This window comes from Euphorbia lathyris, chromosome 2, assembly GCF_963576675.1.
Source record: "Euphorbia lathyris chromosome 2, ddEupLath1.1, whole genome shotgun sequence".
NCBI lineage: Eukaryota > Viridiplantae > Streptophyta > Magnoliopsida > Malpighiales > Euphorbiaceae > Euphorbia > Euphorbia lathyris.
Window position 1 is genome coordinate 64,688,603 of NC_088911.1, and position 14,183 is coordinate 64,702,785.

The window sequence follows — 14,183 nt, forward strand, 5'->3', positions numbered from 1 at the left end:
TCCATAAACGTCAAATTAATATGCAAAGTTTTAAGTTTGTCTAAAAATGTTAAAAGTTGTTTGTCATAGTCTTTATTGCAGACTTTGTGTGGAAAATGTGGTTTGGGTACAAAAGTTTTTGTACTCGAATCAATTGGTGCATATTTTTGGTTTAATGTATCTTCTTTGGACTTTGGTAAATCAATCTGGCAAAGTTGAATTTCCGGGCATTTCCGGACCTAAGTAATTTTTCCCTGAACGAAGAGTGATAGCCCTTTGGGACATGGAACATAGGTTCTTTGACAGGAAGATTAGCTGAAATTGTAGATGTTATGAAGAGGAGGAGAATAAATATATTATGCCTACAAGAAACCAAGTGGGTTGGAGCCAAGGCTAGAGAGATAGCTCCTTGGGGTTATAAGCTTTGGTACTCAGGAAAGGATAAGGGTAGAAATGGAGTAGGTATTCTTATTGATAGGGAGTATATTGATGAGGTAGTAGCGGTGTCTAGGAAGAGCGATAGAATTATGAGTGTTAAGCTAGTGATAGGGGATGAGGTTGTGAATGTCATTAGTGCATATGCGCCACAAATAGGATTAGATGTGTCTATAAGACAAGCTTTTTGGGATGACTTAGAGAAAGTGGTGCAACAGGTTCCTAGGGATGAAAAAATGGTACTAGGGGGTGATCTCAATGGACACGTGGGTTCTAGGCGAGATGGGTTTGAGAGTGTTCATGGAGGGTATGGCTTTGGAGATAAGAATGAAGCAGGAAATGATATTTTGGAATTCGCATCAGCCTATGACTTGAGTATTATGAACACATGGTTTATGAAGAGAACATCCCACTTAGTGACTTATCGGAGTGGCGGTAATGCGAGCCAAATTGACTTCTTCTTAGTAAGGAGTGCTTGGAGAAAGAGTTATATTGATTGTAAGGTGATCCCTGGTGAGAGTACGACAACCCAACATAGAGTAGTGGTGCTAGATTTTCGAAGTAGGAAATGTATAAGAAAACAAACACCTCAAGTAGAGACTAAGATTAAGTGGTGGAAATTGCAAGGGGAGAATCAACAAAAATTTGTGGATGAGATGACCAAAAAAGATATTTGGACTTGCAATATGGATTCAGATATAGATTCGATATGGAATAAGATGGAGCATAGTATAAGGGAAGTAGCGAAGGAAGTTCTAGGGGAATCTAAAGGTAGCATGCCACCGGGTAAGGACACATCTTGGTGGACAGAAGAAGTACGACAAGCAGTAAAGAGTAAGAGAGAATCCTATAAACTATTGGGGAAATGTAGGAGTGACGAGAACTACGAAAAATACAAAGAGGCTAAAAGGGAAGTAAAGAAGGTCATACGAGATGCTAGAGCAAAGGTGAATCGGGATCTGTATACAAGATTGGATACGAAAGAAGGGGAAAGAGACATATATAGAATTGCTCGGATGAGAGATAGGAAGACGCGAGATCTCGGAAAAGTTAAATGTGTGAAGGATGTGGACCAGAAAGTCCTAGTTGGAGATAAGGATATCAAGGAACGATGGAGGTCCTATTTTGATGACTTATTTAATGGAGATCGCCAACAAGATGTTGGAGATATAAGTATCCATCACGATATGATAAATCATGAATGCCTGCGGAGAATTCAAAAGGGTGAAGTCAAAATGACATTAAGTAAGATGAAGTTGAAGAAAGCAGTAGGACCTGATGGCATCCCTATTGAGATTTGGAGATGTTTGGGAGAAAGAGGAATCGAATGGTTGACGACGTTCTTCAACAAAATTTGGAGAAACAATAAGATGCCATCAGAATGGAGGAAAAGTACCTTAATCCCTTTGTATAAGAACAAAGGCGATGTCCAAGATTGTGCCAACTATCGGGGAATCAAATTAATGAGTCACACTATAAAACTTTGGGAGCGAGTGATTGAACAAAGGCTAAGGAGGACGGTGAAGATCTCGGAAAACCAGTTTGGCTTTATGCCGGGAAGATCAACTATGGAAGCCATCCATCTAATGAGACAATTAATGGAGCACTATCGAAATAAGAAGAAAGACTTGCATATGGTTTTCATTGACTTGGAGAAAGCATATGATAAGGTACCAAGGGAAGTACTTTGGTGGGCCTTGACAAGGAAAGGCATTTCGCGGAAATATATTGACATCATAAAGGACATGTATGAGGGAGTATGCACGAGTGTACGTACTAGTGTTGGGAAGACTGAAGAGTTTCCTATTACGATTGGAGTGCATCAAGGTTCCGCACTAAGCCCATTTCTTTTTGCCATCGTTATGGATGAACTAACAAGTTCACTTCAAGATGGTATACCATGGTGCATGCTGTTTGCAGATGATATTGTGTTGGTTGATGAGACGAAAGAAGGAGTGGAGATGAAGTTGGAACTATGGAGGCAAACTCTAGAATCTAGAGGCTTTAAGTTGAGTCGAAGTAAGACAGAATATTTGGAGTGTAAGTTTAGCGGCCGTAGGAGTAGGGAGGTAGGGACAATCACCCTAGATGGGAGAGTTGTTCAGGCCTCGGATTGCTTCCGGTATTTAGGATCTATTATCCAAACGGATGGAGAAGTAGATGGAGATGTTGCTCATAGGATTAAAGCTGGTTGGTCGAAGTGGAAGAGTGCTACGGGTTTCCTTTGTGATCCCGGCATGCCTAATAGATTGAAGGGAAAATTCTACCGGACGGCAATTAGACCAGCATTGTTATATGGTACGGAGTGTTGGGCAGTGAAACACTGCCACATCCATAAGATGTCGGTGGCGGAGATGCGTATGTTGAGATGGATGTGTGGTCACACGAGAAAGGACCGGGTGCGTAATGAAATAATTAGGATAAAAGTAGGGGTCACATCTATTGAGAATAAAATGAGAGAAAACCGACTAAGGTGGTTTGGCCATGTGAGACGTAGAGCGCTTGATGCGCCGGTTAGGAGAACCGAAGAGTGGCAAAGGGATGTAGTGGTGAGGGGTAGGGGAAGACCTAAGCAAACTTGGAGGAGGGTGATCGAGAGTGATATGAGTTTATTGGGAATTGAGGAAAATATGATAGTGGATAGGACGGAGTGGAGGGAGCGAATCTGTGTCGCTGACACGACTTGATTTTCGCGGTTTTATATGATGGTTCATGTTAGCCGACCCCGAATCATTTCGGGACTAAGGCTTTGTTGTTGTTGTTGAAGAGTGATAGCCCTTACATGCTCTTTCGGATTTTCTTCCGTATGGCTGGGAAGACTTCCCTCTTTGCGGGATGGAATTGATTTAACGAGTTGTCCAATTTGAACCTCCAAATTATGGATGCTAGATGATTGGTTTTTAATAAGCTGATCGAATTTATTCTCGATCCGTTTAAAACCATCGTCGTGATTACTTATTTTTCCGCTCATAGCATCAATAAATTTGTCGATTTTAGAAGATAAAATGCTAATCGTATCTCTTGATTGATTTTGATAATTAGTCGTACGATTTTGATTAGCATTAGCATTATTATTGTTGTCTCTCCAGTTAAAGTTAGGATGATTTCTCCATCCAGGATTATATGTATTGGAGTAAGGGTTATTAGTTTGGTTTTGCCCTTAGACAAAATTTACCTGTTCAATTTCGCTCATCCCTTCATAATCTACATCCGTTTGGATTGGCTTACCATTAGGATCACACGGTGCCATAAACCTATCAATTTGTACGATAAGGCAGAAAATTGGGCTTGCAACATCGCAACTGGATCAAGATTCACTATACCTTTAACTGATGACGTAGTTGAGGATGATGGTTTCGCTATTGGTACGTGTCCACGCTCCGCGGGCCACATACTGCTGTTGATTGCCATTTCCTCCAGAAGTTCTCTTGCTTGGGCCGATGTTTTCTTCATGAATAACCCTCCAGACATAGCATCCAATGAACCTCTAGTTGTAGGATTTAGTCCATTATAAAATGTTTGCATTAAAAGTTCAGCGGGCAATTGGTGGTGTGGGCATAAACGTTGAAGTTCTTTAAAACGTTCCCAAGCCTCATAAAGGGTTTCATTATCATTTTGAGAAAAAGATGTTAACTCTTTTATGACTCTTGCGGTTTTTGCTAAAGGAAATTTTTTTGATAAAAATGCTTGGGCTAATTGCTCCCAAGTTTCAAATGTTGCGGCTGGCATAGAAGTTAACCACTCTTTGGCTCGATCCTTCAAAGTAAAAGGAAAAAGGCGAAGATTGATTGCTTCCGCAGTCACATTCGGTATTTTAAAAGTGTCACAAATTTCTAAGAAATTTGTCAAATGGGTGTTAGGATTTTCGTTAGGTAACTCGTAAAATGTTACGTTATTTTGTAACATATTAACTAATGCTGGCTTAATCTCAAATTGATTTGCATTAATTTGGGGTCTAACTATATTATTTGTTACACCGGCCACTCCTGGCCTAGCGTAATCCATAAGCGTAGCCATAACTTATGGCTCAGTAATTCTAGTTTTTATTGGAGTTTTATTTTTCCTTTTCTTTTCTTTCTTGTTCTTTTTAAGAGTTCTTTCAATTTCTGGGTCAATAGGATCTGGTGACGTGCCTGAACTTCGAGAACTTGCAAGTAAGAAACATATTCAGGAGTAAAAGCATTCTAAACAGGTATAAATAGCACAAATTCGTAGCAATATTGATGTAATTACTAATGATATATTAGGTATATTTTGGGCTTAACAAACCTCCACACTTAATCTTTTGCTAGTCCCGAGCAAAATTTCACTGAATTTATCCTTTAACTAATCTTGTTTATGAAAATAAAACATATATCTCTGTATTATCTTTTAAATTAGTTAAGCCAAAAAGACTAACTTCACATGGCAAATTTATACGCAAAAATATCAAACTAACTAGTATAAATACGATATATCGTTCGTCTTGTATTTTCAATTTTGAATTGAAGTATTCGGGACGATATAAGCACGCATGTTATTGAGTCTTTCGTCTCAAGGCATTTCAAAGCACAAAATTTCCTTTCCCAAATCTAAACTAATATATGAAATATATAAAATGAATAAGTACTTAGGATTAATTTATTTACTTGGTTACGCCCGAGATAAGGGTGGTCTTGATCGTAACCTTATACGTATTTTTATTGTTTTGTGTTCGCTTAAGAGGTACCGACCATGCCATGGGTGGACGCAATCGTTACTTTAAACTTAAACACGCTTATTTTTTTGCTTAAACGTTCCTTCCATACCTCGATTGTGATAAGGGTGGTCGCAACCGTGGCCAAAAGTAAACGGTACTTAATTTTCTTCCCTTTCATAACTCGATTGTGATAAGGTTGGTCTCAATCGTGGCCAAAAGTTAAGAATTCAACTAATTGATTAATTAATATGAAATATAAAATTGAAATTGTAACTTGGGAAAAAGAAAGATAGCACATTCATCCTATATTGACTTAAAATTCAACATGTATTATGGCTAAAGTTTCCTTAAAAACTTCAATTGGTGTTAATGTAAGACGAAATCAAACCGAGCTAAAATTGTTAGTTCAATTTAATGCCTATAAACCTAATTGAAAATTTAAAATAAGATTTATTTTATCATGAATTCATGATATAAAATAGAGATTGAAATAAAGAAGTGTTTACTTAAATACATTCACTCGAGACAATTTTTATTTAAAATCGTATCGGAGATTTGTGAAAAATTTTAAAAAAATTACCCGTATAGAAATATTATTTCTATAGATAACGATAACCTAAAACATAATAATCATATTAAATTATTTTTAAACATATGAAATGTAAGGTTAAAAAAAATAGTGTGAAATAAAATGTGTTGCAATATATGTTGCATTTGCATAAAAATTATTCGTTGCATTTAGTATTTGTGCTAAAAATTAAAATGATATATGTATATCTCCTCCCACACTTAAATTGGACCATGTCCTCATTGGTGCAAAAATCGAGATATCATGAAAAATAAGCACGAAATAAAGCATACGAAATAAAGATAGAATATTAGCAAATTAAAATCATTCAACATAAAATTAAAAATTGTACCAAACATAAGAAAAAGAAATATTGTACCAAACTTTAACAAGATAAAAATAAAAATAAAGAAGACAACCTAAGCATTAGGCGGGGAATCCGGAGGTGTTGGTGAAGTCTCCACATTTCGGCGACGGAAGAATGAAAGCATCCGATACCGAGTAGACCTATGCTCGCGCCTCAAAGTATTGAGGTTGTCATTCATCACCATGTTATTTTCTACCAAATCATCAATTCTTAAATGCATTTGACGATTATTGGAATTGATTTGGTTCAAAATTCTCCGCAAATCCACCGGATCATCCTCTGGAGGTGCTCGGGGTTGTGGTTGAGCTTGCGGTGCATCCTCCTCGCCTTCCGCCTCGCCTCCTTCTTCGGTACCTACAAATTGAGAACTTGAAGCTCCTCCACCCATAGTGCCACGAAGATGGACAATACGGGAAGCATATGAAATAAAGACGGGAGGAACCGAAGTAAGCAATAAGTGAGCCCGCTCAAGTGCCGAGATGTCCAAAATTGGAATATACCCATGGTAGGTGGTCATGTCATAATCGGCCAATTCACCATGTGCTTCTAAAACAATAGTCGTGATAAAATTACAAAGAGGGACTTGATTTGTGTGAGCCCTCGAAGCACGGAACAAATTATCAAACAATATACCAATGCTATCAATCCTCAAACCTTTAAACAAACTATCCAAAACAAACAAATCCCGAACTTGAATCTTCGAACTCTCAACACGACCAAACAAGGAAAAACTCAAATATTTGTGAAAGAAGAACACACAATTGTCCTTAATCAACTTGCTTGAAGTGTTTTTGGAGTTAAAACAATCTTGGTCCGAAAGAGTTTGCCAAACAGAATCATTATCAAAATCTTTAGGCTTATCATAAAAATCAGTAGTAGGGAAACCAAACATGTTTCCCATTGCCTCATAATCTATGGTGTAAGTCACCACATTGGTCCTAAAAGCAAGTGATGTCTTCTTCTTGTTCATGGTCAAGGTGACCAAAAACTCCACCACGTATTCATAGATATGGGGAAAACGCATAGAAACGAACTCTTGCCAACCCAAAGCCTCAATAAAAGCATCAATTCTAGTGGAGAAGTTTAATGCTGTTACCAAATTGAAATCAAGGAAGTGCATATCAACAAACTCTAGCTTAGAATTTGAAAAGTGAAGAAATCGAGCGGCTTCCTCCTCCGTTTCGATATCGAAATAGGCTCCGCAACGAATATGAAGGCGATTAGCTTCCGTAACCGGAGGCTTTTGCCCAACAGTCTTTCGTCTAGGCATGGTAATGGTGGTGGCTAGGGTTGTGTAAAGAAGAAGAATAAGTGAAAAAGAGAGAAGAGAAAAGGATGAAGATGAATTGAAAGGGGTAAAATGAGGTAATGAATTGAGAAGAGAGAAGAGAGGGTAAAGAATAAATTGGGAAGAGTAAAAGTGATTTATGGGGAAGAGTTTAGAGTAGGGGATTGGGTAAAAAGTGAGGTGATGTGAGGTTTGTGTAAGGGGTAGGTTTATATAGGGTGAAATAGGTAGATGTAGAGGTAGAATAGGAATAGGAATAGGCCTGAAATAGGGCAAGCGAATTTCAGAGAAAAAATTGCTCTGAATTCGGCCGTTTTTGCTGAACTTATCGAGAATTTTAAATTCTCGGTAGAGAATTGGTCAAAAATGGCTTTTTTAGGTGCCTTTTGACTTGGTTTGTGCAATTTTGTTGGTAATTTGTGTCCTGAACTTAATATAAACTGTACCTGCACTTAAAAACTAAAATAAATAGCATTAATTGCAAGGAAAACCAAAGGTTTAGCCTTATTAATTTGAATTAAAGGGAAATATATGGTATATGAAGAATTAATGAAACTTTAATGCTTATTTATGCATATAAGTTAAAAAAATCATATTAAGTGCATATTAAGTTCCTATTAATACATATTAAAGAAATGAATTTAATCAATTAAATGAATTGGAAAAACTTAATGTATTGAATCCAATGAATTAAGTTTATGAAGTGGGATTATGTGTGGATTAAGAAATCATATTAGATTAATCTAAACATTTAATTATCGTCATTTAACCAAATATGTTTAACTATTAGAAAACAAATGATCTAAGATGAATAGAAAAGTTAATTTATTAATAGAACACATATGTACAAATATAAAAATAAACAATTCAATTACAACAAAATAAGAAAAATATGTACAAAATAAAATTGAAAAACCTAAACTATTCTATATATTCATCCCTATCAAGCAGGATTTCTGTGGCCCTATATTGGTCAATTTTTAACTGCACGAAAGCTTGACGTTCCGGTGCAGGAAGAAAATGCGGGCCTGCACGAAAGACACGTTTTACGAGTCATTCGAACTTTAAAAACTCATAGTCTATTGTCGGGAAGAATTCATCATCACTCCAAGGAACATCAATAGTACCCTTGGTACCGAGAATTATTCCACAGATTATATTGCCGAACCCAATCTTTTTATCCTTGGATCGAGAAGCGGCGACAAGACCCTCCATCAGAATTTTTGAAGAATCAACTGTATTTCCTTGGAATATATCTCCAAGAACATATAAATCGGTGTCACGGACCACACTACTAAACGTGCGACCGAACAAACTGTGACACAAGAATTTGTGTAAATACAGCATTGAGTTGGAGTGAAAGGAATAATTGTAGGCGAGTCTAGGATTGAAACGCCAAAAACCAGTAAGCATTCTCCAAATGTCCGTGGATGTCATGTCTTTACCAGGATGACGTTTGATTGTATCCCTCGGGGGGAAAACCAAACCAGGCCTGTGATAGGGGCGTTTCGTGCCTATCTTTTAGTGTGATTTACGGTCTAATTTGAGACTAAATAAATAAGTTTAATTACAAAAATAGAGTGTTTTAATAAAATAACAAAGTAAGAATAAAATCCGTACATTTAGTTAATTATATCATAGTTTTGATTGAATTTCGTAAATAAAACGTCAGGCTAACTCGGCTCTCAAGAATTGCATTTCAGGTACGAACAAGGAGGCAAAAATCATACATTTACACGAGGCGTATCACCACTTACACGAGGCGTATCACACCTTACACGAGGCGTATCACCCCTTACACGAGGCGTGAAAAATGTTGTCAGCAATAATTGCCTTATCCACAGGCACCATGTGGAATTGACTCAGCATACACGAGGCGTATGCCACCCTACGCGAGGCGTATGACTTATGCCAGAAATGATTAGCCTAATCCTGAAAGTCAGACTGCATTTGTCTCCCAAAGTCAACTATCTACACGAGGCGTATTTCAGGATACGCACGGCGTAGATGGTGTAATTCAAGCACTTTTCAGCCAGGAGCTCAAACACACGAGGCGTATATCCACATACGCGGGGCGTAGTTGAGACAAGAGGATCCGATTTAGGTCCACATGCAGGAAATTATTGAAGGCATGGGCATTTACGCGGGGCGTATCATGGGATTTCTGCACCAAATAATGTTGCTCCATACTTGTGCTTTGTGAAATTACAAGCTTGCCCTTGCTTGATGTCTATAAATAAGAAGCTCTTGAACTTCATTTGACACCAATTACATACTACAGAGCTACACTATACTCTTTTCTTTCCTTGTAATTTAGATTCAAATTTTGTAAGTTAAACTCTCCCCCTCGAGAGCTTGTTCGTTGTTCCGGCGTTCCATTGACGCTCCGTTCCACCATTCGTCACCAAGCTCGAGAGTTCCACCTCCACGACCTAGGAGATGGCTTTGAGTCCGGTTAGCTAGTTCCACGGGCGGATTCTCCCTTTTTACTTGCTAATTAGCTTGTACTCTTCCTATGTACTAGGCTTGGTTGTATTTCATCTAATCACTTTCCATATTTATAATTTATGATTTATAATCTCTATTTCCCTTTATGTGTTAATGTTTATTGCTTGTTTTGATATTGATAATTGATTATTGTGTAGGAGAACGTGATTACCGCCGCCATTCGGGCTATCTTTAGGGAGTTATATAGGTGTTGCCTTACCGGAAGTGACAAACCGGAAACCGTAGGAATTGACAAGCCACGGGACTTACGGGCCCTAGTTTCTAATTCCCCCGCGTTAGACACGCCTTGACTAGGAATCACGTAGTCTAAGTGCTTCACGGGTCGGTTCTACTACACTTGGTTATCTTTGCAAGAGTAAACTATTATCCGTATACATTTAGAGTCATTATTTATCATGGTTATAACTTATCATACTCATCTCACTTCATAGAGTTTTAGCTACATAAATCTGTGTCGCCAATAGTGAGGAATAGTGTGTAGTTGTGTCTTACTTAACCCAAAGTAATTACCGCTTAAATAACATACGAAACCGAGTCGTCTAATACTTGTAATTATAAATCCCGTGGATTCGATACCCGGTCTTAACCGGATTATTATTTGATACGACGGGGTACACTTGCCCCTAAGTAGTGACGTCTAGTAGATATAAAGCACTTAGAAAGACCACATCCATAGACATAGTCATAACGCACTCATAATATATACATTTCATCATAGAAACTCTACCACTAGGCGTCGCGCCATCAAGTTTTTGGCGCCGTTGCCGGGGATTTATAATTTCCTACAATATTAGACAAAAACGTTTTATTGTTAGTTTAAGCATTTGTAAATATTGCTTTCTTTTTGTGAATAATTTGTTTTATTTCTTGATGTTACTAATAATTTTCTTTCCATGGTATGATGTCTTATAATTGTCGTCTGTGGGACGACCTCATGGATGACGAATGTTCGCACCGACAATCAACCACGCAATTCGATGTGGTAATCTCTATGCTTAAAGATATTCAAGTGAGATTATCTAACAATGAGGCATATTGCAGGGATTTGGGAAATCAAATCGCTGGATTGACATCTCGTATCGATTCAACCGCGGACGAATCAATTAGAGACACCAATCCGGTGAGTCAAAATATACAGCGCGAGTTAATTGAGCCTTCTCAAGAGGACTCTCCCAATACCGAAGGCTTTCTCAGTTATGAGGAAACGGAGATTCTAATCGAAAATCCGGTTGAGTGTGAACCCATGGAAGAGAATCCAAAAGTAGAAGAGTTTGAGGTTCCTTCTACCTCGACTTATTTCACTCTTTTTGAGCTACCCAAGGAGTCAAAGAGGGAGCAAACTAAACTCTTCAATAATTTCTTTAAATATAGTTTTTGGTTTTCATTAAATTTCTTTGAATCTAACAATTCGTTTTGTAGGTACGGATTGTTCATTCAGGAATTTGCATTTCTAACGCGAGTGGAAGCATACACCTAGGAGGAAATGCTAAGTCGAGCTCACCGACTATAACGTAGCGCTTCTTGGGAGGCAACCCAAGCTCGAATAAGGGAGTTCTCTTTCCCAACTTTCATTTTTCGCATTTCATTTTCCTGCCGACTCATTTCTTTTCGTTTAAATAAAAAAAACAAATCCGACTTTTTCCAAAAGAAAATAAGCCGCGCAGGGCGTACTCCATTTTTACGCCCCGCGTGTCCACCGTTTTTCTTGTCTAAATGGCTCAGAGATAGAAACACGCGAGGCGCCCCTCTTCGTGCGCCTCACGTATTTGAGTCTCTGGCCAAAAATGGCTCAACATGCACCTCCTACGCGGGGCGCCCCCCCGGGCACGCCTCGCGTAGGACCTAACTCTAAGAGTCCTATTTTGTCCTTCTTTATTTTTGTTTTTGTTTTGTTTTATTTTTGCGACGCCCTTGGAATATGCGTCATTTTAATAACGCGGAGGGCCGTGCAACCCCGCACTTAACGTTTGTTTTGCACTAACCAAAAACAAAAATAAAAATTAAATAAACAACAAAATAATTAAACTAATTTATTGACTCTTAAATTTATTCCGACACACTACCTCCTTCGGAAATTGATAAAAGTTCCGTTATTTGTCGTTAAAAATAAAAGCGTCAGAACACGAGGGGATGATTTAATTAAGAGATTTTAGTCTTGGTTTTGAAGTTAGAGAATTTATAAAAAGCTTAGGCTACTACTAAACTAAAGCACTGAGCCTTAACCCAATTGTCATCTCCATAATGAACTTTGAAAAGACAATAAAAACGGGATAGTTGAGAATTTAGTAAAGACTCGATAGTACACAATTTAAACCCGAATCATTGTGAGGTATTTTTGAGCCTAAAAGAGTTCGTACGAGAACTCTATTTCTTTCACAATTTTTCGAGAGCTTTGACTTCACTCGACTCATAGAATTTGCATCTAATACCGGATTAAGTACACTTATTTGGTAAAAAGGCAATAGATGATAAACTGAACCCACTTAGGCTAATTTTTCTTAATTTATTTTTGTCGTTTTCCACTCACCACTAGGAAACCCTTTTCGAGCTTATTAACCAACTTCTTTCCTAACACCCGTGTAACATTTAACCATTTTTCCTCTTATTCAAATACCGAAAAAATCAATTTGCACTCGAATTACCCGAAATAAGCCACGGCCTCAACAATTAAGCATAATAAGCTTTCAAAAGTTGTTTTTGTGCCTTTATCAAAACAAAGGATACAATTAAAGTAAAAAGGCATTCTCAAGCTCCACCCAAGCAATTTTGAAGTATATTTTGCAAAATTCACTAAGGCCGAAATAAAAACACGGTGCAATCATAAAACGGTATTTTGAACTCGAGTTTCTTTAAATTAACCACTAAAAAGCCACCCACATTACAACCCCCTCCGGGTTCATTTTTAATATTGCCTAACCATAACGTACGAGGAAAAACCCGGATAAAAATGCAAATTCAAAGTGACCTCGAGTAAGTACAAAGAAGAGTGCAAAAACACCGACCCACCAAAAATTGAGCTTAAGAGTGAAATCCCTTGGTGAGGTACTACCAAGTTCTCAAAAGATGATCGACCCCCGTTAATATTGTCTATCAATTTTGATCACGGAGGTTTCAAATAAAGTTTTTGTACTCAATTGCTTGCGTAGGTACTCACCGAACCTTTGCATAAAACCGTAGCTTTGAAATCACGCACTTGGTAAAACCAACCATCCGTTTGTTTCTCAATTATCTCAATCCCTCGTCTTTCGATTTCTTTTACTTGAGGACAAGTAAAACTTTAAAGTCCGAGAAGGTTTGATAGGGGCGTTTCGTCCCTATCTTTTAGCGTGATTTACGGTCTAATTTGAGACTAAATAAATAAGTTTAATTACAAAAATAGAGTGTTTTAATAAAATAACAAAGTAAGAATAAAATTCGTACTGTTAGTTAATTATATCGTAGTTTTGATTGAATTTAGTAAATAAAACGTCAGGCTAACTCGGCTCTCAAGAATTGCATTTCAGGTACGAACAAGGAGGCAAAAATCATACATTTACACGAGGCGTATCACCACTTACACGATGCGTATCACACCTTACACGAGGCGTATCACCCCTTACACGAGGCGTGAAACATGTTGTCAGCAATAATTGCCTTATCCGCAGGCACCATGTGGAATTGACTCAGCATACACGAGGCGTATGCCACCCTACGCGAGGCGTATGACTTATGTCAGAAATGATTAGCCTAATCCTGAAAGTCAGACTGCATTTGTCTCCCAAAGTCAACTATCTACACGAGGCGTATTTCAGGATACGCACGGCGTAGATGGTGTAATTCAAGCACTTTTCAGCCATGAGCTCAAACACACGAGGCGTATATCCACATACGCGGGGTGTAGTTGAGACAAGAGGATCCGATTTAGGTCCACATGCAGGAAATTATTGAAGGCATGGGCATTTACGCGGGGCGTAGACCAATTTACGTGGGGCGTATCATGGGATTTCTGCACCAAATAATGTTGCTCCATACTTGTGCTTTGTGAAATTACAAGCTTGCCCTTGCTTGATGTCTATAAATAAGAAGCTCTTGAACTTCATTTGACACCAATTACATACTAGAGAGCTACACTATACTCTTTTCTTTCCTTGTAATTTAGATTCAAATTTTGTAAGTTAAACTCTCCCCCTCGAGAGCTTGTTCGTTGTTCCGGCGTTCCATTGATGCTCCGTTCCACCATTCGTCACCAAGCTCGAGAGTTCCACCTCCACGACCTAGGAGACGGCTTTGAGTCCGGTTAGCTAGTTCCAAGGATGGATTCTCCCTTTTTACTTGCTAATTAGCTTGTACTCTTCCTATGTACTAGGCTTGGTTGTATTTC

General features: G+C 38.1%; 1 non-coding gene and 1 pseudogene across 1 annotated transcript; one reads left to right on the forward strand and one right to left on the reverse strand.

The window, feature by feature from the left end:
• The window catches only part of LOC136217068 (uncharacterized), a 48,875-nt pseudogene that overhangs the window by 18,162 nt on the left and 16,530 nt on the right, over positions 1 to 14,183 (reverse strand).
• On the forward strand, positions 3,956 to 4,062 carry LOC136221388 (small nucleolar RNA R71). Its single transcript, XR_010685153.1, has one exon. It is a non-coding gene; the product is annotated as a small nucleolar RNA R71 (small nucleolar RNA).